The following is a 26,396-nucleotide window of genomic DNA, read 5'->3' as shown; positions in this document are numbered from 1 at the left end:
GCTCAGTCCTGATGCCCCGCCTGCCTTCCTTCGAATCCCCTGCAGCCCCCTGCGCTCCCTACGTCTCCTTCCCTCCATCACGGGTCCCCCCATCTCCCATATCCAAACGGCTGGCGCTCCCCTTTCCCCCTCCCCTTCCCTCCATCTCTGTGCCCCTCCTGCCACTCTACGCCACCCCTGAATGCCGATTTCCCACTCCCTCCCCACCCCCGCTCCGCTCCTTTCCAGGTCTTTGCCCCCCACTCCTTTCGCCTCCCCTCCCCTCCCCCGCGGTGCTGGAGATGTCAGTGGGCTCTTTCGCTCTTGCTCTCGCTCTCCCTCTCTCTCTCGCTCGCTCTCTGTGTCGAACGGTTGGCTAAGAAGTGCTGGGGCTTTCGCTCAGACTCAAGGGGCCGCCAGGGTGGTGAACGACGCCCCCTGCCACCTGCTCCCCTCCTCAGCATCCCTACCCCGCCGCCCGGGACGTCCAGCTGAGATTCCTATATCTGGGCAGGCACCGAGGTTGGGGGTGACCTGGTGGCTCCCCTCAGCCCATCAGGACCGATGTCCGCGGGGTTGAGGGTGGCCTCCAACGGCAGACGCGCTTGGGCGGCGCCCGAAGGACCGAGTGCGCTCGGCGGGCGACTCCGGCACTCACTGGGCTGAGCCGGGAAGGCTGCGGCTTTGGGCGAGCGCGGCGCTAAAGTCCATCGGGCCGGGCGGGCTAAAGTTCAGCGAGGATGCTTTCGGGATCTGGGAGAGGAAGGAGGGAAGACAAGAGCCCCAGGGAAGAAACCGTCTGTTTTTTGATGTCTCTGTTTTAATGGAGGCAACCAGTTCTCAGGAAGACCGAGTTAGGAGTGGCCACCGGCACAGTGCGGCTCAGAAATGCACAGGTCAAAACCGTGGCTAAGAACGCTGTGTCCGGGTGTCCCGGGGGTGGGGGTGGGGGCTGCCACTTTGTTTAACATCGGGATACAAAATAATCACTAGGGTAGGGAGATATGCTCACCCTGCTTATTTGTAGGCAAGAAACAAATGCAAAAACATAACATGACATCGTCTGTAACACCACAGCGCTTACGACGTAGCTCTTTCACTAGACAAAAGCCCATTTTATCTTCTGCAAAACCCATCTGAACCTTTGGAACTTTCATTTGCGGCATTTGGGCGCCCTCTGGCTGTGTCTGGATTGTTTTCACGCTTGCCTACATCCCTGCAAAGAAAAACCGATTGAGCTGCTAGTTTTCTTCCTGGATGGTTCTGCCCTCTTGACCTGGGCTTGGATTCCAGGGTAGAAATGTTATTCAAAATGAGGTGACAAAATGTAAGCATATTTATGGGGGCAGACGCCAAAAGCAAGTGCATCCGCCTTCAACTGGGGAAAGGTAAGTCCATTTTCGATTAATAAAAGAATTAAATTCTTACCAGAACTTAATTACTGTATTTAAATTAAGCCAGATGTTAAGGGTTTACCCCAAATTAGGCTAGAAGTTTTGCAGTGAAACAAGGCTACCCTGCCGCACACGTATTTACAGTTTATAGGGTCACACAAGTTAGACAAAGGCAGGCAAGCTGGAAATGTGCACATGTTAAAGTCAAAGGGGCAAGGGGATTTTGCTGTCTTTTTCATTTTTTCTTGTGTCTTTTTGGCACTTAAATGAAATAATAAAGGAGTAAATATAAGCAGGGAAGCAAGTTACAACCAGTGTTTCCTCCAAAGCATTTATTTATTTGAACATAAATGTTCAATAATTTAATATGCTCCATATGTCTCTCAGTTCAGTACATTATCTATGAAGCTAGATATAAGGTTTCTCAACCTCCTGTTTTTGCGCAGATAATTTTCTGTTGGATGGGTAGGCTGTTCAGCATCATTATTAACCTTTACCCACCCACTAGCTACCAGTAATGCACACACCACCACCACCACCACCAGTTGTGACAACCAAAATATCTCCAGACATTACCAAATGTCCCCTGGCAGGCAAAAATCACTCCAGGTTGAAAACTACAGGGCTATAGATTTTTTTTTAACTTGTTGTGAGCAAGTCTCTATGTTTTTACCCTATTAAACTAAATGAGCATTTGCAATTTTATGCTCAAAACATGTACTGAATGCACTTGTAGGTATCTGCATAGTTATTTCATTTGGCGTTCAGTTTTTAGCCCTGTGATCCAGGCATGTAAATTCACATAATAATTAGTAAATGTACATCCCTATTGTGTTTGCAGGATAAGTCTCTGGGTGTTATCTTTTCTCTTTTTCCAGTTTTTTTTTTTTAAAAAAACCATAAAAATTAATGTTCGGTATCTTCAGTGCTCCTGGCTAAATTTTCACGATGAAGAAAACAAGGGTGTGATTGGAATAAAGATCACTGATTACCAGAGAAATGGGAGGCAAAAGCTGACACCAATGAGACCAAGGGTCTCCTCAGTTTTGTCCTCCATCAGATTTGTTTGTTTATTTTAAAGATTTTTAAAAGAATTCTTTAATGAAATAATGGTTGATAGTCCTATTGATCTTAATAATAGAAGCTTTTCCAGACATGCATCAAATGGTACCCTAAGCATTACATCCCAATATATTACCAGATAAAATTCAATTTGGTGATGCTTTTAGTCTCATTTTTAGTTATTCATCTAATATCTTACATTTTTAAGGTGTGTTCTTTTTGAAACTTTTTAAAAACATATGCTTAGGGAATTAATGGGAATTAATGAGAGTATTTAAAGCTGGAGAGTTTAGAGAAATTTTGCCATTACTGTGGATGTCACTAGCTGTTTAGATTATAGACTAATGAACTTGGGAATATGTTAAATTTATGGCAGATTTAATTACCTTTCAACATTACACTTATGAAAATAAAAATTGCTTTCCTCTCTAAAAGGAATAAATAATTTCTTTAATAACAAAAATAGACTTCCTGGCTTGTAAAACAAATTCCAATGTCATTTCCAATTGCCTACACAGTTTGCTTCAGTGAAGCATTACCCGCGTTGTGGAAATATTCATCAAAAAGATGAATGATTCAGTGACTACTGATTTTTGCTAAAGGATTTGCCATAGAATTTGCTTGCAATGCAATGGACTCACTGTCACCTAAATTAGTAGGTTTACAAAAACTCCAATGTGTGTTCGGCTTTTCAAATCGTATCTATTGTCAATTGAGACATGTATGATAGATCATTATACAGAACTCATCTCACCTCCAGATCTCACCCACGGTTCCTCTCTTGGTACCTCTCACAGCATTCCCTGAGGCTTAACATCTTCCCAGTTCCCCCTCCTTTCCTCCTAAACAGCAAAAAGAGAATTAAAGTCCCAAATAAAACATGTAAACCAACATGAATGAAGCAAATGTGTGGTGACAGTAGCGTCACCCCAGTGTTACCCCAGCCACCTTTGTTTGATATCTTTTTGACCAGCTCCTGTTTCAAGACTGCTGAATTACCGCAAACCTTCCCACACCCAGGTAGAGAATTTGATCAATTCACCTCAACAGCTCAGTATTGGTGGAAGATTGAATTGCTATAATTTGTTCACAAGCTCTCTTCTGCAAATGGCAAGCCAAAGGACAGATAACCAACTAATATTACATATGAAAGTAGCTAGCTTTTCTTTCTTAAATATATTGGTAATTTTCAATCAAAGGAAAATGCTGAAATCAGTGTATCTTATCTTTCTCCCTTTCTTCCCTTCCCCCTCATTATTACAACCTCAGCCTTTCCATAGTCAAGTGAAAGGACTTTGTTTCAATTTTTGGCTCCAAGGACATGTAGCAATATCTGGAGGCTTTGGGGGAAGGGAGTGTGTGTTGGCGGGGGAGTGCTGTTGGCATCTTTCTAACTGGTAAAGACCAGGGTCTCTGCTAAACATCATGCAACGCACATAGAACAGACTTAACAACAAGCAATTATCCATCCTGAAATGTCGGTAACGGTGAGCTGAGAAATCTGGGCTTAAAACCTGATTTCTTGGCCTCTTGCTGTGTATGGTTCAGGGTGACTGCAGCAGGCAGCAGGTTTGGGAGTGCAAAGATTTAAGAGATTTTCCTCTTAGCAGGGGCTGCATCACATCACACCCCAAGCTCCTCTTGGCCATCTTCCTTGACTAGGCAGTCATTCCAGAGCAATGGCAAAGGTTACCATCAGAGATTTTGAATCCTGCTCTGTTACTACACGCTAAGTAACTGGAAGAAACAGCTTAACCTGGGTCCCCTAGTTCACTTTCCTCTTTATGTCCTGTAAAAGGATAGCTGGGAAACCTGAGCAATTGTGTGTTTACCTCAAAGCATTGGACTTGAAATGCAAGGAGCAACCTGGCCTTGGCAGCCCGCTGGGAACATTTTTGCCCAAGATAAAGGTGGGCAAAAACCAATCGTATATATTCTACCCGAATAGCTCTCATATCCCTTTCATAGACAGGAATTTCCCCACCTATCCTTTCAATCCCAAAGCATTTTTTTCTACTTGCCAGCATTTTCTATTAAGAAAATAAATAACACCAGGGATCAAAATGTGTTTGCCTCACTAACCAGTGAGGGCTTTTTTCAGGCAGTGCCTACCTGTTTCTACAGACACAGGACAGGGGATTAGAACAGAGCGACCTTAGTCCTGGGAAAATACTCCTTAATTCTTTGGCTGCCCTTCCCCCATAATCACCTGTTAAACCCTTCAAATAACAAGTTACCTTACAATGGCATAAAGAATGCTGTAGGACATTTTTCACATGGCTTCCCTTTGCATAAATGAGACTACAGAGGTTCCAACATTAAATAGTGTGAACCTTAAATCTTGCCCTATTTCTTGTCACCACTTGCTTCTGCTCTCCAATCAGCCCCTCCTGGTAGTGAAAATATTTTTATTTTAACTGCAATGCAAGAAATGGTGCCCAAATCAATTGCCCAAAAGCAAGTTGCCAAACAGAATGCAGAGGGTGCACATTTTTAGCTGTAAATTAATTAAGGGATGGTATCTTGCACTTTCACTTTTCCAAATGCAAATACTGTCAAATTCCCAAGATCAACCTAACTCTGCTCTTTGGATCAACTTCCTGAGACTCCCAAATGACTGCTGTAACCTTCTTGCCTCTCCAGCCCAGGAATATCCTACTCAGACAAATTCAACTCCATGTCAGAAAGAATGATTTCTCCCCAAAGAAAAAAAGTAAAATGGTGAGAAAGGAGAGAGCCCGACTTAAAATGTATTAAGGAAAGAGCTGGCATAAACAGTTGAGGATATCCAAAAATAAGCCAACACCCCTCCGCCCACCCCCACCCCACCCCCACCCCGCCCCGAGCAAAAAAAAATCAGCTACTATTGTGTCAGTAGTTTTAAGGGGATCGAAATGCCAGCTGTGAAAATGAAATGGACCATCCTGGTAAAGAGACAAAGTACTGGGCGCAATAGGAAAATCATGGTTCCCATGTTAAAACATCAGTGTTTCTGGAGAACTTGGAACAAAAAAAAAAAAAAAAAAAAAAAAAACTGGCTCACTGACATAATTAAAATATTCATCTGATCAAAATCAAACCCAGGGAAAGATGTCAAAAACTACTTCCCTGGTGCCGAAAGTAGGTTGCTGAGCAATAAGCAGAATGTTAGTGTCCTGATATTATGCTATAAATAAATGCATGGGAAATGACTGCAGGATTTTAGCTCAAATTGTTAATAGTAGCTCCTGCTGGGAATTGGTGTCATTTCCGAGGTGGGGTAGAGGGTTGCTCATCTTTCTAATACCATGTTATAAAGTTCTATGTTGAATGAATGTTTTTGCAATGACCACCCATTACTTTGAGAATCAGAATATATAATTTTGTACGTTGCTCAAGAGACCTGTTTTGGGCTCAGAAATCACTACTTGGAAACTGCTTTCTCATCAGCTCTCCTGACACTCTGTATTTTAACACCGTACTTTTGCTTCTCACATCTCGGCTTCTTCACCTTTAAATTAGTGGCTCACTTTGGATGAAGAATGTGGCCACAGCCTTGCCACTCCACGTTTGGCTGCTGGCCCAGGTCACTTTTGGGTGTCCTAATCCATTACACTTCTTTTTTTTTTTTGTCTTTTTAGGGCCGCACCTGTGGCATATGGAAGCTCCCAGACTAAGAGTCAAATCAGAGCTGCAGCTGTCAGCCTACACCACAGCCACAGCAACGTGGGATCCAAGCTGAGTCTGCGGCCTGCACCACAGCTCAAAGCAACAATCAACGCCAGATCCTTAACCCACTGAGCAAGGCCAGGGATCAAACCTGCAACCTCATGCATACTAGTTGGGTTTGTTACCGCTGAGCCACATCGGGACCTCCCAGTCCACTTCTAAAGCAAAAGCCTTCTCTCCACCTCCCAGCTTTTTAGGTGATTGTCGGAACAAGATTTTAGTCCATAGTTAGCTCTTTCTACTCCATCCACGTATTAACTTGCTTTTTGCTTTGATCAGTGGACCCGTAATCAACACAAAGTTCTATTTTTTATATACCATTTTTGTTTATGTCTTCCTCAGTACATCAGTGAACCTCCAGCACACAGCATTGTTGCTGAATCAAAATCACTTAAGCATTTTCTCTTCTATTGAAGACTAATTATCTCCTTCTGCTTTTTATCTTAATAATTCTGCAGTGATGGCTTTGAACACATAATTCTCTCTCTCTCTCTCTCTTTTCCTTGCTTTTTAGGGCCGAACCCACAGCATATGGAAGTTCCCAGGCTAGGGGCCAATTTGGAGCTGTAGCTGCTGGCCTACACCACAGCAACGCCAGATCCGAGCTGCATCTTCAACCTACACCACAGTTCTCGGTAAATCCTTAACCCACTAAGCGAGGCCAGTTACTGAACCTGCATCCTCATGGATACCAGTCGGATTTGTTTCTGCTGAGCCATGAGGGGAACTCCAAATTCTCATGTTTTAAAATATTTCCTCAGTTTCAGTTTCTAGAAATGGGACCTATCTATCAGTCAATGCTCTGCTGATTTTTATGGCTTTTGCCCCTCAGTGAGATTAAACAAATTTGGTGCAACCAAAAGACCTGTCGCCCCACAGTTCCAACATCAAAACATGTAACAACTTTTCATAGGTGCAAAGTGGTTTGAGGTTGCATATGTTTAATTACCAACAAGATTAGACTCTGTTTTTTCATGCTGATTTGCTGCTTGCATTTTGTTTGGTGTAACATTCTCAGTCTCCTATGAAAGCATTAATATCAATTCTATGGATAAAGGTCTTCTAACTGTTCATCTTTTTATCATTTTTTCAATGGGAAAATTGATTCCATTTTTGCATTCTCCTTGGCATCTGTTGAAATCCCCTGGAGTGTGACTAAGGGAGCCTGTCCATCTCAGTGGTCAAGCTGACAAGCTTGCTTTTTGGATGATAATGGTTTCAAATCCTAACTTTGCCTTCACTTTCTAGCTTTATGGGTTTTAACACAATCCTTCCTGTCTTTTATCCTTAGTCTTTTCATCGGGAAAGTAGAAAAATTACCAACTTCATTGGGTTGTTCTAAATATTATATCAGAAAATGGATTTAAAGCTTTTAGCCAATTCATAAAACACATTCAGAAAAATGTGTCCTGAAGAAGCTAATTTTATAATACCACCAGTAGGACCATTAAGGAAGGGATAAAATAACAATAATTAAGTACTGAATATAGGAGGATGGGGCTGTGGGGGAGTACAGAAAAGCTGAAGTATGACACTATGTTTGCACAAAGGATTTAGCTCTAAGCTTCTTGGCAGCCAAGAGAAAAAAAATCAAAATATTATAGATTATTAATTTTTCCACTGAAGGAATACATTCCAAGTGTGTCCAGAAAGACAAAGACAAATACCATATGATATCACTTATAACTGGAATCTAATATCCAGCACAAATGAACATCTCCTCAGAAGAGAAAATCATGGACTTGGAGAAGAGACTTGTGGCTGCCTGATGGGAGGGGGAGGGAGTGGGAGGGATCGGGAGCTTGGGCTTCTCAGACACAATTTAGAATAGATTTACAAGGAGATCCTGCTGAATAGCATTGAGAACTTTGTCTAGATGCTCATATTGCAACAGAACAAAGGGTGGGGAAAAAATAATGTAATTGTAATGTATACATGTAAGGATAACCTGACCCCCTTGCTGTACAGTGGGAAAATAAAATAAAATAAAATAAAATAAAAAAGAAATGCAAAAAAAAAAAAAAAGGACAATGCTTCCTAGCAATCAACTTTAAGAAGAATGTATCACTAGATCCCCTTCAGTAAAAGATACTGAATTTCATGAAGGACAATTTTTCAATAACAATTTTTAACTGGAGGTATGGAAATTTACTCAGGAGGTCATTTATTATATCAACCTGAAAGCTGCAGAAACCATCTTAGAATAATTTTGCTAAAGCATTTTATTGAAAAGGGCAAAAATAATGTGGTCCAAACCAGCAGCAACTCTGTGTTTGAGCCCATAGAGAGATGTTTTCATGAGGATGGAGGGTACAAGCAGGAAGCAGGGTGCTGTCCTCTTCTTGGACAGCAAGAATGTCCTCTAGAGAAGAAAGTTCTATCTAAAATATGTGTCCATCTTCACCTCCAGGTTCTGATGCTGTCGTTTCTCCCCTTGGGTCTCAGGCAGAAATTTTCAGCCTGGGGCCCAGGATGCTAGGGCACTTAGGTGTGGCCACTGGCAAGTTCTCTACCCCTCTCCCTTAGCTTCTAACTCAATGCCAGATATTTTGGTGTAAATTTCAAGCAAACACTGCAGCATAAAAATTGACTCTTGAAGTTCTCTGGTGGCCTAGCAATTTAGAATCCAACGTGCCACTGCTGTGGCACAGGTTTGATCCCTGGACGGAGAATTTCCGCACACCTTGGGCATGGCCAAAAAAAAAATTTGACTTCTCAGAGTTCCCGTTGTGGCTCAGTGGGTTAAGAATCTGACTAGTATCAATGAGGATGCAAGTTCAATTCCTGGCCTCAGTCAGTGGGTTAGGGATTCAGCCTTGCCACAAATTGTAGTGTAGTTCGCAGATGTAGCTTGGATCTGGTGTTGCTGTGGCTGTGGTGTAGGCCAGTAGCTATAGCTCCGATTTGACCCCTAGCCTGGGAACTTGGGAACTTCCATATGCTACATGTGCAGCCCTAAAAAAAAAAAAAAAAAGGGAAAAAATTAATATTGACTTCTCAAGTATTGTGTTGGCAGAAAAATAAGAAAATATCTGTATTCTAAGGTCTCCTATGTCTTCTTTTATTTTTTTCTAATTTTTTAATTTTTACCTTTTTGGTTTTTAGGGCTACACCCATGGCATATGGAAGTTCCCAGGCTAGGAGTTTTATCGGAGCTACAGCTGTCAGCCTACACCACAGCCACAGCAATGCAAGATCCAAGCCATGTCTTCAACCTATGCCATAGCTCACAGCAATGCCAGATTCCTGGCCCACTGAGCAAGGCCAGGGATCTAACCTGCATCCTCGTGGATACTGGCCAGAATCATTTCTGCTGAGCCATGATGGGAACTTCTCCATTTCTTCTTTTAAACTTAAAACCTTTGCTTCTATTTTGGCCCAGGTAGAAGGTTGCCCCATTTCTGCCTGAAGGGATGCCATGGGAATCTGACAATGGACACCCCACATTTCCTTGTCAGTTGCTTAAAATCTGCTCAAGGGCTTGCAAAATGCTCCAGAGCCTGGAAACCTGAGGATGGAAGAGGCAGCCTGGGCCAAGAAAACTTAGGAGGGCCGTGATTACCTACCATCAAGCTGGGTGGCCTCAAGATGCCACAAGTGTCACCTTGGGAACATTGGGAGCAGATTCAGGCTGGAAGGGAATGGCCCTGACATCCGGCCATGCAGAGTGCCCTTCTGGGTGAGTCATGTTGAAGAACCAGCTGAAGGTGGAGAAGCAGAGGGTATAAGAAAAACAGGCTAAGGGCTAAGAAAAAGAGGGTTGGACTAAATTAGGACACATGTAAGTACTGATGGGAAATATGGCTCACTGCATGTTTATATTTTATACTATGTTTCCTAAAGCTGTGATCATCTCAAAGGGACCGATACTTTTGTTTGTTTGTTTGTTCTTTTTTAGGGCCACGCCTGAGGCATATGGAAATTCCCAGGTGAGGGGTTGAATTGGAGCTGCAGCTCCTGGCCTGCACCATAGCTACGGCAACGCCAGATCCAAACCACATCTACAACCTATGCCTCAGCTTGCAGTAATGCCAGATCCTTAACCCACTGAGCAAGGCCAGGGATTGAACCCATAACCTCATGGATACCAGTCCGGTTCTTAACCCACTGAGTCACAACAGGAACTCCCTGATACGTTTTTAAAGAGAAATTAAAAACCAAGTTTAGAACTAGAATCTCTGCCTTCAAAAATATGCAATCTAATGGAGAAGCTTATAATCTAGAAAAGGCCAAATAGTAAATATTTTAGGTTTTGCAAGCCATGAGATTCCTGTCTGCCACTGGGATGCTGCCATTACACAAGAAAGCAACCACACACATAGGAGACAAGTGGGTGTGGCTGTGTTCCAATAAAACTTTATTTACAAAAACACATTGGCAGGTCAGCTTTGACACAAGAGGTACAGTTTTCCCATCCGGGTCTAGATCATTAATATTCTCCTCCTGCTAAGAAAAGTATTAGCTTGACTTTTCACTAAGATAAACTCTGCATATTCTTTTAAATCTTCATGGCCATGGTTTTGCATCCATTGAAAACATTTATGACTGACCGACCTATAAGGTGATGAAAAATTGCATTGAATCCTGATTTCCATTAAAAGGGGCTTACACTGACTTCTGAGGTTCATTTTATCTTAATCTCATTAATTTCACGTTTATTGTCCCTGTGATTGAAATGAAGCCTGAAATATTTGTCAGTCTAGTCTGGACCTAGCGCCTCATAAAGAAGCAAAATGGAGGAAAAGGAAGTCAGCCAGCTAGAAGAGAAGAAAACACAGCTTAAAGGGAAATACGATAATAGGCATAATATATACCAGACAGTGCAGGACATTTTTCTGAAAGGAACATTTTAAATATACAATCAAATGCTTTTCCTTCGTGATATAGGCTATCAAATGAACTCTGGTTAAATAAATAGGTGCAGATCCATTTTCATTCATCTTAGATTTATTCCTGGAGATTGTAGTTTATAATTTTGAGTCTGAGCTGAATTCTTTTTTTTTTTTTTTTTTTTTGTCTTTTTTTTTTTGTCTTTTTGCCTTTTCTAGGGCTGCTCCCTTGGCATATGGAGGTTCCCAGGCTAGGGGTTAAATCCGAGCTGTAGATGCCGGCCTCCACCAGAGCCACAGCAACGCAGGATCCAAGCTTCGTCTGCGACCTATACCACAGCTCATGGCAATGCCAGATCCTTAACCCACTGAGCAAGGCCAGGGATCAAACCTGCAACCTCATGGTTCCTAGTAGAATTCGTTAACCACTGAGCCACGACAGGAACTCCTGAGTTGAATTCTTATTCTATCATTAAATGTTGAGAAGTGTTCAAAGGTTTAAGTCTAGTTCAAATCTAAAATGCAGTTAAAGCAACAACGTTTTGAGAATCTGTCTTTTTAAATCACTTTACATTTAGAGTTGAAGGAAACCATGTGACCTAGGAATGCATGGCCAGCCCCCCCTCCCACATCCAGGTGGGCATTGCTGATCAATCAATCGGTCAGTCACAGCATTCTCCTCTTGCCAAAAAATTCTTTGAAATACTATACCCAAGATGCCACTGCCAATTAGATCTTACCCCAAGGCTGCTATGTAATTGTCATCTCCAATAAACTCCATTCTCTCATTTTACAAATGGGGAGGCTGTAAGGTTAAAGCATCTTCCCAAGTGCTGAGCATGGTTCTTATCAATTTAATGCCTTTTCTACTGCTGTTTTCCAAATACCAGATTACTCAGAGACCAGGAGGTCTTGCAATATAAATTCATATGCAAACTAAACCTTTATCAAATACCTGAATACCTACTAAGTGCCAGAAACTCTACAAGAAGCTGAGAATTCAGCAATAAACTAGGTGGCTTAGATTCTTGTGGGCACGAGGAATAAAAACAAAACATTGAGAAGTTTTATTGTGACGGGAAGCAGAGAAACACAGCATTAGCTGGAGAGAATTGGGGGTTAAGGAAAGATTAATGGCAGCTATTGGAGCCTGTGTAGGTATGAAGGAAATGCGCAAGAGGGAGGAAGACTGAGCATGTAGGGGAGAGAAGGGGAATTACAGATGAGAAGCCCTTGAGTCCTTAAGAGGGCAGAGGCATTTGAATCCAGAGAATGAAAAAGAGCTGACCTCTACCTGAGCAGCGATATTTTGCTCACACAGAGCAGGAACAGTGGTAGGGAAGATGGACATACACGCTGGGAGAACATTAGGGGGTCAGATTTCCAGACTGTAACCTATGTATGCAGGTCTCTATACTTTAAAACATACACTGCAGGAGGGCAGAGATTCTAGTCCATTTCATTCACAGTCTTAAGCTGAGTGCCCAGCACATTGTGTGGCACACATCGGAGGGGAGGGGGTGAAACAGGAAGCATTTATAAAAGAACAAAATTATGGGGGCCTCCTTTAACAGGCATAAGGTTGAATTTTTCTCAATGCTCATCTCTTAAAAATTGCTTTTTGTACAGAAAATTTCTTGGCTCACCAATTAAGCATAAGTATTAATCATTGCAACCCAATTTCCTTAAAATATGCTATTGTTAATAAATGTTTTCTGGAAGTTCCTGTTGTGGCACAGCGGAAACGAATCCCACTAGGAACCATGAGGTTGCGGGTTCGATCTCTGCCCTCACTCAGTGGGTTAAGGATTTGGCACTGCCGTGAGCTGTGGTGTAAGTCACAGACGCGGCTTGAATCTGGCGTTGCTGTGGCTCCGGTGTAGGAACTTCCATATGCCGCAGGTGCAGTCCTCAAAAGATAAATAAATAAATAAGTAAATGTTTTCTGGAGGTAGATAAGTGGATTCTGACCCAGTTAATAAAAAGAACACAATTAGCTCCACCACCACCCCAAATGGTTATTGAAGGAAAATTACTGTAGAACATTTGTTTTGCCAAGTTTGGTTTTCCAAATGACCACAAGGTGGCAGGCTAGTATCAAGAAAAACACTGTCACCTGGTTAATTTCTAGAGTGAGACATGCAAAACACAGAGAAGTGGTGACTTTTTAAGTGAACATTCTAATAAACTAGAAAACAATTTCTCGTGTGGGGGTGTGTATGTATATACTTGCCTTGACAAGTATTTACTTGACAGACAAGACTTTGGGTAACCACGAAAAAGGAAATAAAAGGCAAAGATTGGCTAGGTACCCGAGTTTAAGATACTCTTCTAGTGATGTGAACTTATTTCCTCTTAAATTATTTCCCCTTAAAGCAGTAACATTTACCACTTCAGCTATTTCTCACATTTGTCAAGTTTCAGCATCACAGGGTGAATATAAAACACTAAAGAATCCCCAGAGTGAAACAGAATCCTCTTGGAGACCACTGAAGCCCTCTGAAATCTAGATTTTTGAACCTGAATTTAATTTGTAGAAATAACACTAGATTGGCCCTTCTATAAATAAATCTCTTGGTGTTATTCCTCATAGATATTATCTTAACATTTCATTTTTCTTTCCCAACTACCTCCTAGAATAATGACATACAGGTGAAAATTAATTCTTTCTCTTTTTAAAAAAGGAGAGTTCCTGTTGTGGCTCAGAAGGCTAGGAACCCAACACAGTCTTTCTGGTTTTTTTGGGTTTTTTTATGCTACCTTTTTTTTTTTTTTTTTTTTTTTTGTCTTTTTGCTATTTCTTGGGCCGCTCGCACAGCATATGGAGGTTCCCAGGCTAGGGGTCGAATCGGAGCTGTAGTGACTGGTTTACGCCAGAGCCACAGCAACTCGGGATCCGAGCCGCGTCTGCAACCTTCACCACAGCTCACGGCAGTGCCGGATCATTAACCCACTGAGCAAGGGCAGGGACCGAACCCGCAACCTCATGGTTCCCAGTCGGATTCGTTAACCACTGCACCACGACGGGAACTCCTGTTTTTTTTTTTTTTTTTTTTTTTAAGGCTGCACCCTCAGCATAAGGACTGAATCAGAGCTGCAGCTGCCAGCCTACGCCACAGCCACAGCAATGCCAGATCTGAGCTGCATATGCCACCTACACCACAGTTCACGGCAATGCCAGATCCTTAACCTACTGAGCAAGGCCAGGGATCAAACCCATGTCCTCATGGATACTAGTCGAAGAACCCAACATAGTATCCATAAGGATGCTGGTTCAATCCCTGGCCTCACTCAGTGGGTTAAAGATCTGGCGTTGCTGCAAGCTGCAGCATAGGTCACAGATGAGGCTTAGAACCGGTGCTGCCGTGGCTGTGACATAAGCCTACAGCTGCAGCTCCACTTCATCCCCTATCCCTGGAACTTCCATATGCCACAAGTGCGACATAAAAAGAAAGAAAAAAAGTGGCAGACAGGGTTTGTGTCTAACATTTCTGCATAGTCAGGGCCCTCTATGTTGTGTTTTGGTTTGGTTTTGCTGATTTTGTTTTGTCTGTGGGGGGTTGGATTACTCAAAACATTTGCTACTGTCCCTGTTGGAGGACTTTCCCACTCTCTGATGTTCGGCTCGGCCATGTGATTCAAGATGTGTCTCCACAAGTTCCCATCCTGGCGCAGCGGAAACGAATCCAACTAGGAACCATGAGGTTGCACGTTCCATCCCTGGCCTTGCTCAGTCAATTAAGGATCCGGCATTGCTGTGAGGTGTAGTGTAGGTCACAGATGCGGCTCGGATCCCGCGTTGCTGTGGCTGTGGTGTAGGCCAGGGGCTACAGCTCCAATTGGAGCCCTGGCCTGGGAATCTCCATGAACCCTAAAAAAAAAAAAAAAAAAAGGATGCATTTCCAGGAAGTAGAATAAAACCTCCCTCGTTGTAAATCAACTATACTGCAATAAAACTTAAAAAACACACAAACAAATAAAAAAGCTTCCTGATACATGGAGGTCAGGAGTGACCATGTGAATCGCGTTGGCCATTGAATGGAGAAGTGACAGGTGTCACTTCTGAATTGAAGTTTTAAGAACCCAGTCATAGTCGACCACCTGAGAAACCAAAATCCACCTAAATGCTGCCCTACCTTCTGGGTCCCTAGTCACCCAACCCCACAGTGGACATGTGGTGTGAGTAAAACAATCAATGTGTGTGGTCTGAGAGCTGGAGACTATTTTTTATTGCTGCAAAACAATTTAAATTGACTGATTCAATATCTTAGGTTGTAAGAGTACATAAACAGCCACCTATAAAATGCTTAACCCCCTATATGGTGTATGTTAAGCAATGGATAAATGTCATTAGTATCCTTGATCATTTTCATTCATTCATTTTTACCTCTCATGGGCATGATATAGACACACTTAGGCTTTATTTAACTTGTATTAGAAGATGTCAGCATCATTAAGAGGTTTAAAATGAGAAGCAGAGCCCAATAAAGAGACCAAGACATCTCTACCTGTAGCGTGATAGAAGGTGTGGGTGATTAAGTGCTATCCATGAAGATATACCTACTCGAGAATACTTATTGAACAACTAGTGTTAATTTCCCTGACTCAGCCACTCTGCCTTTACAGCCTCGGTCTTTCAGAAGGTACACATCTCTTTGGCTGCTAAGTAAATCCAGCGAGAATAAGTTACTTTTGATATTCTGATTTTAAAATTCCATTCTAGGGCGTTTCCAATGTGGCACAACGGAACTGAATCCGACTAGGAACTATGAGGTTTCAGGTTCAATCCCTGGCCTTGCTCAGTGGGTTAAGGATCCGGCATTGCAGCTGTGGTGTAGGTGGCAGACGTGGCTCAGATCCCGTGTTGCTGTGGCTGTGGCGTAGGCTGGCAGCTGTAGCTCTGATTAGACTCCTAGCCTGGGAATTTCCCTTTGTGCAGGGGCAGCCCTAAAAGAAAAAAATAATAATAATAATAAATAAATAAAATTCCATTTCATTACATACTTTTCTTCTCTTCACATATGTTCTTGGCAACCAGGAAAGGAAAGTACATACTCCCCTACTGGTCCTAGGGCAGTAACAAAGCAGAGTCTGTGTGGTACCAAATTTAAATTATTTTTATTTTTATTTTTTGTCTTTCTGCTATTTCTTTGGGCTGCTCCCGCGGCGTATGGAGGTTCCCAGGCTAGGGGTCGAATCGGAGCTGTAGCCACTGGCCTATGCCAGAGCCACAGCAACGCGGGATCCGAGCCGAGTCTGCAACCTACACCACAGCTCATGGCAACGCCGGATCGTTAACCCACTGAGCAAGGGCAGGGACCAAACCCACAACCTCATGGTTCCTAGTCGGATTCGTTAACCACTGCGCCACGACGGGAACTCCTAAATTATTTTTAGATCTCCTTGATGTTTCTGCGAGAATGCATTCTAGCGTTCCAAAGAATACACGTCTGTTGGAGTTCCCGTCGTGGCACAGTGGTTAATGAATCCAACTAGGAACCATGAGGTTGCAGGTTCGATCCCTGGCCTTGCTCAGTGGGTTAACGATCCAGCGTTGCCGTGAGCTGTGGTGTAGGTCACAGAAGCGGCTTGGATCCCACGTTGCTGTGGCTCTGGTGTAGGCCGGCGGCTACAGCTCTGATTTGACCCCTAGCCTGGGAACCTCCATATGCCGCAGGAGCAGCCCAAGAAATGGCAAAAAGACAAAAAAAAAAAAAAAAAGAATACACATCTGCTTTCAAATTGGTGACATTTCTGTTCCTAATACAGCTTTCAGTGTGTGCCTGTTAACAGCCAACTTCCTGAATCATGTAGATTCTGACCTGCAGTTCCTGCTGGTTCTTTCAACCCAGATCAAGCATCACAGATTTCACCCTGTCAGACCATTCCCAACAATACTTCTTCCACTGGTCCATTTAATGAGAAGGAAAATGGCTTAAACTGCAATTCTGTCCAGAAGGCTTGGAAAGCTAGCTTCCCTACAGGACCTTCAAAGATCCAGGACTTCAAGGTGGGAGATATCCAAAGGCCAAGAGGCAGAACAGGGGTTGATTGATCAACAGAAGCAACCACCTCCAGGCTCCCTGCCTCCAGCCTTGGCTAGAAACTTACTCTAGAGAAACTGATCCCAAGAGACACAGGCCTGAAAGTGGGGGAATCACCTGAGTGTTGGCCTAACGATAGTGGAACACCCAGCCCACTCCCACAACCCAATGCCAGAAACATTCCCAGAACTTGGTGCCTGTACATTCCTGCAGCCAGAAAACCCCACCCACCCCATAGGAGATTGGCGACGTCATTGGAGAGAGAGTTCCCTCATGAAAAGGCCAGTTAGCCAAAATTTTAGTTTGACACCATTATGAAGCCTGCTCACCCACAGTTCTGTCCACAGAGAGCTTGCAAATCGCTTTCAAGACCCCTGTTTAATTACAAAAGGGCAATCAAGGAGCACCAAGTTTTAAGAAAATGTGTAACAAGAATTAAAGGAGACCGGAGTTCCTGTCGTGGCTCAGTGGTTAACAAACCAGACTAGGATCCATGAGGATGCGGGTTCAATCCCTGGCCTTGCTCAATGGGTGGGGGTTCCAGCATTGCTGTGGTTGTGATGTAGGCCAGCAGCTGTAGCTCTGATTCGACCTCTAGCCTGGGAAGGGAACCTCCATATGCCATGGGTATGGCCCTAAAAAGAAAAAAAAAAAAAAAAAAAAGGACACATGTTTTAAACAAATTCCTAGAAAGAAACAGCATACTGAATACCGTACTAATAAAGCAAGCACAGACAAGCCACAGGCAAATAGCAGGGCAGATCCACCTGTACTCAGCATGAGGTAAAACTAAGAGTAATCAAGTCACCTCTGACAATAAGCTGGACAAAAAGTTTTAAGTGAGCAGGAAGCTGCATTGTCATGAGGATTTGCACGCACTGTTATTCAAGAAGAACCCCACCCCAAATGTGAAACGTGCCTCGAGGGGACAGCTAATGGCAAGATCGAGCGCCATAATTCACAAGACATCTAAAAACACTTTCTATTTCTGCTTAAACTCATCTTTGAAAACTTTTTGCTGTTGTGTGTTTTATCACCTATGATTAGTATAAATTGCATGTGTGTATTATTTAGAGGACACCTTAATTTTTTTTTTTCTCTACGGATTGTATGCAGTGTCAAAAGAGCTTTGAAGCCACTGCTGTAGACATGGGAGTTCCATGAGCCTTGGGGACTTTGCAGAAGGCTGTGCCAGAATTCTGCTGGAGGGAAACTACTTCATCCTACGAGTATGGGGGCCATGAATATTTACAATAGCACAGCATGAAACCGTAATGAGCTAAATGAGATTAATCTATTAGCCCTTGAATTGAAATGATGGAATAAATTTGAGAAACACAGCAAAGGATCAAGAAAAGAGACCTGACTGGTTTAATAAAGGAGGGCATTTGTCATGACACTGCCTGGTAAATACAACAATCAACAGCCTAAAGCACAATAATGCCACTAACTTTATGACTGTATCATTCCTTGTTTGTCCCTAGGCAAGTATCTTCTGCTTAAACCTTATTTTCAGGGTCACCTAGAGTTATGTACCTAGAAGCATTTTCTTGACACTCTTAGGCCTAAGGAATAACATCAGGTTATGAAAACTCAGGCTTTCCCTGTTTTTAAGGTACTTTCACCCTAACTGGATGTTTAAGGTATAAATGCAAGAATACTAGTTAACAGTTCTGCACCCTCAGCATATGCCCCTACCGGTCTTCTAAGAAATTTACACATATTACCTCATTTAATCCTCACCAAATTCTCTGTTACCATACCCATTTCACTGATGAGGAAATCAAGACCCCGAGAAGCTAAATAACTTGCCCACCATCCAATGGTAAAGCTGGATTCCTACCCAATGAATGTAGCTCCAAACCACACACTAAATACTGCAAGAGTGTAATCAGTGTAATTGCTCAGAAATGCCTTTTCATGACACATATTTCCTTCTGAGATGCCAAACCATTCAACTCTACAAATTTTCCAGGCTTTTGTTCCCAAATTTGTGGATTAGACTATAAACCAACTTATCTTTTGTTGACTGGTAGAAAACTCTAGACACAGCTCATAAATGGATACACAAAATAAGTAATGATTACAATACAAAAATGGGACTTTCCATGGTGGCTTACTGGATTACGAACCCGACATAACTCCACGAGGATACAGGTTTGATCCAATCCCTGGCCTGGCTCAGTGGGTTAAGGATCAGGCATTGGCATAGTTCACAGAGGCAGCTAGGATCTAGTGTTGCCATGGCTGTGGTGTAGGCTGGCAGCTGCAGCTCCGCTTGGACCCCAACCTTGGGAACTTCCATATGCCATAGGAGCAGCCATTAAAAAGCAAAAAAATAAAATAAAAAATGAAAGAATACACAAATGACTGAGATTCAGGAACTAAAAGGTGCAGTAAAATGTGGAGAGCTGGGAAAGGGTGTTAAACGTGGGAATTATGAATAAGCACTGTAGAGGAGACGTGTTGGACATGGTCTTAAAACACTGGGGGCTCTCGAAGTTTTCTGTGGCATCCTGAACAAATAGTGGCTTAAAACCACAGCAAGGTGATCTCTCCCAGTTCTGGAGGCCAGAGGTCCAAAGTCAAGGTGTTGGCCACATTGGCGGCTCCAGTGAAGAATCTTTTCCTTGTCTCTTCCAGCCTCTGGGAGCTGCCTGCATTCCCTGGCCTGTGGCCGCAGCCCTTCAGCCTCCACTCTCTCTTCACATCACCTTCTTCGTGGGTCTCCCATGCATGTCCTTTTGGGCCACACCTGCAGCATCAGAGCCACATCTTCGACCTACATCACAGTTCACAGCAATGCCGGATCCTTAACCCACTGAGCAAGGTCAGGGATCGAACCCTCATCTTCATGGATACTAGGCAGATTCGTTTCCACTGAGCCTTCTGTCAGGTTCTTAACCCACTGAGCTACAACAGGAACCCCCATGGGTGTCTTTTATAAGAACCCTTGTCATTGGATTTAGACACCCTGAAATAATCCTAGACAATCTCCCTACCTGAAGACCCCTGACTTTATCATATCTGCAAGTCCCTTTTTCCAAATAAGGGAACAGAGTTACATGTTTCAGGGATTAGGATGGGGCGGTGGGAGGGGGCATTATGAGACATCATCAAAACCAGCAAACTGAGCTAAGGAGTTGAAATATGCAACTAATTCGAAGGTTGGGAACATAAGACAAGGCAAAGAGAAAGACACACAGCCAATAAAAATATGGGTAAGAGTATGCAGAGCATAGACTTTCAGAAAGCACCGAGATGAGGCGAATGCATACATTGTGTAAATGTTCAATGTCAATGGGATATTAGGAGATTGCGGCCCATCTGGAACAGTACATGTGAAAGGAGAATTAAATTCGAAAAAAAAAATCTAACAAGTATTTGTAAAAGAAGGGCCTTAGAGACAGGATATACAGAATGAGCATGGTTAATAGAACACTTAAATATAAAATAACTGATCTAAGACCAGCAGAAAAAGGCTCTCAAGAAAGGCCTCTGATGTTGCTTTTTCTTTGGCTCAAAGGGGTACCAGTAGGTGAAGGATGCATCTCAGGGGTGGGGTTAAGTGTCGGGGACCCCGGTCCAGCCACCCACCAGCTAGAGGTGGTCCATGTTCAAGGTCCCAGTGTTGGGTGGTGGCACATGGAGGGGCAGCACCAGCCTCTCCAGAGAGCATGTTAGTGAACCTGTGCTTGTCTTTTTGCCTCTTTCCGGTGCTTTAGTGACTCCGTGATAGGGGGAAATTCAACCATGGGATTCTAGGCCCACTCTGGCTCTAGATCACTGATTTCCTTTCTGAGAGTGAGAGCTCGGAGGGTAGGACTGCCGTATTCTTTAGGGGTGCTTTGGACCCACGTGAGCATAGTCCGTCTGTCTGGGATGCTTCCTGCGGTTCTGCCCTAACCTGGGAGGATTCACCAGCCTGTCTCTCTGGGTCCTGTGAGCCCAAGGTTCTGGGAGGGCTGACTTTCTCCCGTGCCCTCCACACACGACAGAGACCAGCAGGGAGCAAGTTCTGGAGCCGCAGGGCTCAAACGCTCTCCCTCACAGTTCATCTCTCCTTATGGTGGTAGAGCCTGTGTCCCAGTTTCAACAAAATCACGTGGCAGAAGAGCTCTCCAAACCACGCCAGAGAGTGTCAAAGTTCAGGGGCAAAATTCCCACAGCATCCCCAAAAGCCAGTCCCCAAACAGCTGCCAGTTCAGGATGAACTTTCCTCTGTTCCATGGTGAAATGAAAGACAAAGAAGAGCAACTCTGTGTGTGTGTGTACAAAACATATATATAAAACACATTTTCAGGAGTTCCCGTCGTGGCGCAGTGGTTAACGAATCTGACTAGGAACCATGAAGTTGCGGTTCCGTCCCTGACCTTGCTCAGTGGGTTAACGATCCGGCGTTGCCGTGAGCTGTGGTGTAGGTTGCAGACGCGGCTCGGATCCCGCGTTGCTGTGGCTCTGGTGTGGCCGGTGGCTACAGCTCCGATTGGACCCCTAGCCTGGGAACCTCCATATGCCGCCTGAGCGGCCCAAGAAATAGCAACAACAACAACAACAGCAACAGCAACAACAAAAACAAAAAACAAAAAAAAAACCCCCACATTTTCAGAGTTTCCATTATGGCTCAGTGGGTTAAGAGCACCGCATGGTGTCATGAGGATGCGGCCTCCATTAGTGGTTTAAGGTGTTGCCACAAGCTTTGGAATAGGTCACAGATGGGGCTTGGATCTGGTGTTGCTGCGGCTGTGATGTGGGCCTGCAGTTGCAGCTGCAGTTCGACCCCCAGTCTGGGAACATCCATATGCTGCAGCTATAATGGAAAAAATAAAAATCATTTAAAATTTTTAAAAAGTTCAGGAAAGAAAAAGAAAACCACATTTTCCCTGGCAAGAAATGGCTTTCTTTAATTGTCTTATCTTTTATATTTAATTGTTCTCTCTTTTGTGAACTAATGTGGATAGTAGTTGTTTAATGATTACTTTTAATGCTATTGGTTGGGGACTTTTTTTAATTAGCAATCTTTTTTAAAATCCTCCATTTATATATTTATTCATTTTGTCTTTTTAGGGCTGCACCCACAGCATATGGAGGTTCCTAGGGGTCTAATCGGAGCTGTAGCCACCAGCCTATGCCACAGCCACAGCAACGCAGGATCCAAGCTGCGCCTGCAACCTACACCACAGCTCACGGCAACACCAGATCCTTAACCCACTGAACGAGGCCAGGGATCGAACCCGCAACCTCATGGTTCCCAGAAGGATTCGTTTCCACTGTGCAACAGGAACTCCTAAGTCCTCCATAAAACTCTTTCCTTTTTGGCTTGTCAAATCTCGAAACCTGGGAATCTCTGCAATATCTCGAGTTTTTTTGTTTTGTTTTGTTCTTGTCTTTTTGCCTTTTCTGGAGCTGTTCCCTCGGCATATGGAGGTTCTCAGTCTAGGGGTCTTATCGGAGCTGTAGCCACCGGCCTACACCAGAGCCATAGCAACGCGGGATCCGAGCCACATCTGTGACCTACACCACAGCTCACAGCAACGGCAGATCCTTAGCCCACTGAGCAAGGCCAGGGGTCGAACCCGCAACTTCATGGTCCCCAGTTGGATTCGTTAACCACTGAGCCATGACGGGAACTCCCTCTCTGCAATATCTTTACAATTACTTCAGAGAAGCCTTGAAAACCACCCCCTCAGCCCCAAATCTGTTTCCGAGAACAAGAGAAACCTTACTTGAATCCCTTGACTTGCTGCCCACTGAGCAGCCTCCTCGAAGCTACAGAGCAAGGAAGTGAGGCCAAGGCCTTCACCGCCACCCCAAGGACAGGGGGCATGCAGGGCAGCTGGAGATCCGGGTCTGAGATGAATAAAATGGGATAAAGTCACAGGCAGAACACATTTATGCAAAGCAGCAAGAAAGTGGCCTTTATCTGGGACCTGCTGTTTCCGCCACACACACTTGTCACAAGTCTGGCAGAAAAGAGAGGTCAGATGCTGGCTGAATGAATTCATATCCTTATCCTGCTTTTAAAATTGTTTAGTCATGATAATCTCAGTTTTAAAACTTCACTATAGCTGTATTTTCACATTTCAGTTTTCTATAGACAGATATCATGTTACCAACCACAATTCAAAAGCCCTTATGCTCATTTCGTCTGTGACCATTTTATTATTCCTCCCTCCCCTCTCCCCTCTTTCCTTAAACAAGGAAAGGGAACACATTTGTAGAGAATTTCATGTGAACAATCAGAAGATTTATATATGCATAATGTGGTCATGTATTGAGGTGAAGTTTAGCTGGCAACCCCCCCCCCCGAAAAAAAACCCCACCAACTCACTTTGGAAAACGAATTTGCTAAAATGTATTCTTTTGTTTCTGTAAAGCAATCAACCCAGAGAACTTTGTTATCAAAGGAGCCACTAGGGGGCACTGCAGTCAAGGCGGACAAGAATGAACGCCGAACCTTTGATCAGCTTGGATAAATTCGAGTCACTTCATTAATGGTGTCAAAAGCGAATTGCCTTCGCAAAATAAGAAGCCACATTTTCACATTTTGTAAAAGGAAAAAAAAAATCCATTTTCTGGCAGCAGAAGCTAAAAAGTAGCTGACTCTTGGTATCCAGATTTGGCCCTGTACTAAGGTGAAAGTAGGTGAACTTGCATGGGAATGTGAACCAAGAGGTCAGGTCACAGAAGACAGGCCCGTCTTGCAATTGTCACACTGCACTTGCTCTGTTGACAGTGTCCTCCCCCCACCTCCCCCCTCGCCCCGGACCCCATCACCCCTGCTAGATAATCACAGGCAAGAAAATTTAGGGGACTTGGAGAAACTTTAAAGTTAGATTTAGGAGAAGTTATTTAATTTCATAATGCATCTGAGATCACCAGCTGCCTGCAGTTGAGGGAGGTCATGATCTCCAGGGGGACATGGTCCCCGGCCATAAAAAGTCAAGAGTGGCTTCTTTGTGACTACAGCAAATGGAGCCAAGACAAATGAAGTGGGGGGCCAGAGGCCAGACACGTGTGTTCTGACACTTTTTTTAAAAAGGACATGTGACTTTTTCATTAAACTAACTCCATATTTATTTAGTTAGTTAGTTATTTTTTAGGGCCACACCTGCGAATATGGAAGTTCCCAGGCTAGGGGTGGAATCAGAGCTGCAGCTGCCAGCCTACAGCACAGCCACAGCAATGGGGGATCCAAGCCGTGTCTGTGACCTACACCACAGCTCACGGCAAAGAGCCATGACGGAAACGCCGTGATTAATTTTAAGTGGGTCAGTGCTGGGAGTTCCCATTATGGCTCAGAGGTAGTGGACCCGATTAGTATCCATGAGGACTCGGGTTTGATCCCTAGATTTGCTCAGTGAATTAAGGATGCAGCATTGCCATGAGCTGTGGTGTAGGTCACAGACATGGCTTTGATCCCTCGTTGCTGTGGCTGAGGTATAGGCTGGCAGCTACAGCTCGGACTCCACCCCTAGCCTGGGAATTTCCATATGCCTCAGGTTCGGCACTAAAATAAAATAAAATAAAATAATCAGTGCTGTGGGTTGAATTATGTGTCCCTCCAAATATACTGAAGTCCTAATCCCTCCCCCTAACACATGTGAATATGACTTTATTTGGAAAGTTCTTTGCAGATGTGATCAAATTAAGCTGAGGTCATTAGGATGGACCCTAATCCAGTATAACCGTTGTCCTTAAGAGAAGAGAAGGTGAGCCGCACAGAGAAAAGGCCACGTGATGAGAGGCAGAGACTGGGGTGGCAAATCTCCAGGTCAGGAACACCGAGTACTGTGGAAGATCCCAAGGGCTGGGAGAGGGGTGGACCAGGCGCCCCTTAGAGCCCACAGAAGAAACCAGCCCTGCACACCTTGAGCCCAGACTTCCAGCACCCAGAGCTGTGAGAAAACCAATTTCTGTTGTTTATTGATTTGCTTATTTATTTGTCTTTTTCTTTTCTTTTCTTTTCTTTTTTTTTTTTTTTTTTTTTTTTTTTGGTCTTTTTGCCTTTTCTAGGGCCACTTCCGAGGCACATGGAGATTCCCAGGTTAGGGGTGGAATCAGAGCCGTAGCCACCGGCCTACACCAGAGCCACAGCAACGCGGGATCCAAGCCACATCTGCGACCTACACCACAGCTCACAGCAATGCCAGATCCCTAACCCACTGAGCGAGGCCAGGGATCGAACCCTCAACCTCATGGTTCCTAGTCGGATTCATTAACCACTGCACCACGACAGGAACTCCTGTCTTTTTCTTTTTAGGGCCATACCTGCAGCATGTGGACGTTCCCAGTCTAGGGATCGAATTGGAACTTTAGCTGCCAGCCTACACCTCAGCCACAGCAATATCAGACCTAAGCTGCATCTTCAACCTACACCATGGCTCACGGCAGTGCTGGAGCCTTAACCCGCTGAGCAAGGCCAGGGATCGAACCTCATGGATACTAGTCAGGTTCATTAGCACTGAGCGGTGAAGGGAACTGCCAGTTTCTGTTGTTTAAAGCCACCTAGTGTGTGGCACTTTGTTACTGCAGCCCTAGAAATTAATTATTGATGACCAAATTCAGCTCTTTCTTTTTTTCCTGCCAACTCAACAGCACTATTCCATTTTTTAAATTAAATATAAAACATTATTTTAATTTATTTTTAAATGCACAGCTTTTCACGCTTTTTAGAGATGTGTCCTTCTATTTTTCCTGGTGCATTTTATGGTTCTCCCCGAATACCTAAAAACTTCACAGACTAGATGGCATTTTTTAAAACACTTTCCTCCCTTGGGTCTCTAAAAGTATTTGACATAAATATTACTCTATTCTTCATGACATCTTAAAGGAGAGTTGGGCTTTTTTTTTTTTTATAAACATTTTTTATAAACCTCAGGAAATATAGAGCCAAGTTAAGCATCTTGTCCTAGGGAGTTCCCGTCGTGGCTCAGTGTTTAACAGACCTGACTAGCATCCATGAGGATTCGGGTTTGATCCCTGGCCTCAATCATTGGGTTAAAGATCCAGCATTCTGTGAGCTGTGGTGTAGGTCAAAGATGCTGCCCAGATCTGGTGTTGCTGTGACTGTGACATGGGCCGGCAGCTACAACTCCAATTGGTCCCCTAGCCGGGAAACCTCCATATGCCATGGGTGTGGCCCTAAAAAGACGGGGAAAAAAAGCATCTTGTCCTAAATCCCATAGCTCTTCAGTTAATGAACAGGTTTTGGGAGACACCCCCCAACTCCTTGTTTATAGTAGTTCCCCTTATCCGAGGTTTCACTTTCCATGGTTTCTGTTACATGAGGTCAACCGTGGTCCAAAAATATTAAAAAGGAAAATTCCAGAAATAAACAATTCATAAAATTTTACGTCGCACACTATTCTAAATAGCAT

General features: G+C 43.8%; 1 long non-coding RNA gene across 1 annotated transcript; it reads left to right on the top strand.

The window, feature by feature from the left end:
• On the top strand, window positions 452–18,998 carry LOC102167846. Its single transcript, XR_308347.3, has 3 exons — window positions 452–1,367; window positions 9,526–9,822; window positions 16,742–18,998. It is a non-coding gene; the product is annotated as an uncharacterized LOC102167846 (long non-coding RNA).

The sequence above is a fragment of the Sus scrofa genome, chromosome 16 (genome assembly GCF_000003025.6).
Source record: "Sus scrofa isolate TJ Tabasco breed Duroc chromosome 16, Sscrofa11.1, whole genome shotgun sequence".
NCBI classification, from domain to species: Eukaryota; Metazoa; Chordata; class Mammalia; order Artiodactyla; family Suidae; genus Sus; species Sus scrofa.
The sequence above is the reverse complement of the archived record's forward strand: the minus strand, read 5'-3'. Positions and strand labels throughout refer to the sequence as shown.